Below are 2500 nucleotides of genomic sequence, written 5' to 3' on the forward strand. Positions count from 1 at the left end.
CCATTTTTGGCTGCGCGAGCGAGCGGCGAACAGCGAGCGAAGCGAGAGGCAGCACCGTCCCTGCTATACGAAAGCCCCATCCAGCCCTGTGCCACCCGGGGGGTTCCAGGGTGCTGAGATGGCTGACATTTTGCTCCGCTCACGACGGTCACCGCGCGACGCAAGAACAGGCCAAAAACTGGCCAAACCGGCCCAAAAACGGGCCAAAACTGGCCATTTTTGGCTGCGCGAGCGAGCGGCGAGCGGCGGACAGCGAGCGAAGCGAGAGGCAGCACCGTCCCTGCTATACGAAAGCCCCATCCAGCCCTGTGCCACCCGGGGGGTTCCAGGGTGCTGAGATGGCTGTCATTTTGCTCCGCTCACGACGGTCACCGTGCAACGCAAGAACAGGCCAAAAACTGGCCAAAACTGCCCAAAAACGGGCCAAAACTGGCCATTTTTGGCTGCGCGAGCGAGCAGCGAGCGGCGGACAGCGAGCGAAGCGAGAGGCATCACCGTCCCTGCTATACGAAAGCCCCATCCAGCCCTGTGCCACCCGGGGGGTTCCAGGGTGCTGAGATGGCTGACATTTTGCTCCGCTCAAGATGGTCACCGCGCAACGCAAAAACAGGCCAAAAACTGGCCAAAACGGGCCAAAACTGGCCATTTTTGGCTGCGCGAGCGAGCGGCGAGCGGCGGACAGCGAGCGAAGCGAGAGGCAGCACCGTCCCTGCTATACGAAAGCCCCATCCAGCCCTGTGCCACCCAGGGGGTTCCAGGGTGCTGAGATGGCTGACATTTTGCTCCGCTCACGACGGTCACCGCGCGACGCAAGAACAGGCCAAAAACTGGCCAAAACGGCCCAAAAACGGGCCAAAACTGGCCATTTTTGGCTGCGCGAGCGAGCGGCGAGCGGCGGACAACGAGCGAAGCGAGAGGCAGCACCATCCCTGCTATACGAAAGCCCCATCCAGCCCTGTGCCACCCGGGGGGTTCCAGGGTGCTGAGATGGCTGACATTTTGCTCCGCTCACGACGGTCACCGCGCGACGCAAGAACAGCCCAAAAACAGGCCAAAACGGCCCAAAAACGGGACAAAACTGGCCATTTTTGGCTGCGCGAGCGAGCGGCGAGCGGCGGACAGCGAGCTAAGCGAGAGGCAGCACCGTCCCTGCTATACGAAAGCCCCATCCAGCCCTGTGCCACCCGGGGGGTTCCAGGGTGCTGAGATGGCTGACATTTTGCTCCGCTCACGACGGTCACCGCGCGACGCAAGAACAGCCCAAAAACAGGCCAAAACGGCCCAAAAACGGGCCAAAACTGGCCATTTTTGGCTGCGCGAGCGAGCAGCGAGCGGCGGACAGCGAGCGAAGCGAGAGGCATCACCGTCCCTGCTATACGAAAGCCCCATCCAGCCCTGTGCCACCCGGGGGGTTCCAGGGTGCTGAGATGGCTGACATTTTGCTCCGCTCAAGATGGTCACCGCGCAACGCAAAAACAGGCCAAAAACTGGCCAAAACGGGCCAAAACTGGCCATTTTTGGCTGCGCGAGCGAGCGGCGAGCGGCGAACAGCGAGCGAAGCGAGAGGCAGCACCGTCCCTGCTATACGAAAGCCCCATCCAGCCCTGTGCCACCCGGGGGGTTCCAGGGTGCTGAGATGGCTGACATTTTGCTCCGCTCACGACGGTCACCGCGCGACGCAAGAACAGGCCAAAAACTGGCCAAAACGGCCCAAAAACGGGCCAAAACTGGCCATTTTTGGCTGCGCGAGCGAGCGGCGAGCGGCGGACAGCGAGCGAAGCGAGAGGCAGCACCGTCCCTGCTATACGAAAGCCCCATCCAGCCCTGTGCCACCCGGGGGGTTCCAGGGTGCTGAGATGGCTGACATTTTGCTCCGCTCACGACGGTCACCGCGCGACGCAAGAACAGCCCAAAAACAGGCCAAAACGGCCCAAAAACGGGACAAAACTGGCCATTTTTGGCTGCGCGAGCGAGCGGCGAGCGGCGGACAGCGAGCGAAGCGAGAGGCAGCACCGTCCCTGCTATACGAAAGCCCCATCCAGCCCTGTGCCACCCGGGGGGTTCCAGGGTGCTGAGATGGCTGACATTTTGCTCCGCTCACGACGGTCACCGCGCGACGCAAGAACAGCCCAAAAACAGGCCAAAACGGCCCAAAAACGGGCCAAAACTGGCCATTTTTGGCTGCGCGAGCGAGCAGCGAGCGGCGGACAGCGAGCGAAGCGAGAGGCATCACCGTCCCTGCTATACGAAAGCCCCATCCAGCCCTGTGCCACCCGGGGGGTTCCAGGGTGCTGAGATGGCTGACATTTTGCTCCGCTCAAGATGGTCACCGCGCAACGCAAAAACAGGCCAAAAACTGGCCAAAACGGGCCAAAACTGGCCATTTTTGGCTGCGCGAGCGAGCGGCGAGCGGCGAACAGCGAGCGAAGCGAGAGGCAGCACCGTCCCTGCTATACGAAAGCCCCATCCAGCCCTGTGCCACCCGGGGGGTTCCAGGGTG

Source organism: Musa acuminata, unplaced genomic scaffold, assembly GCF_036884655.1.
Source record: "Musa acuminata AAA Group cultivar baxijiao unplaced genomic scaffold, Cavendish_Baxijiao_AAA HiC_scaffold_1136, whole genome shotgun sequence".
NCBI classification, from domain to species: Eukaryota; Viridiplantae; Streptophyta; class Magnoliopsida; order Zingiberales; family Musaceae; genus Musa; species Musa acuminata.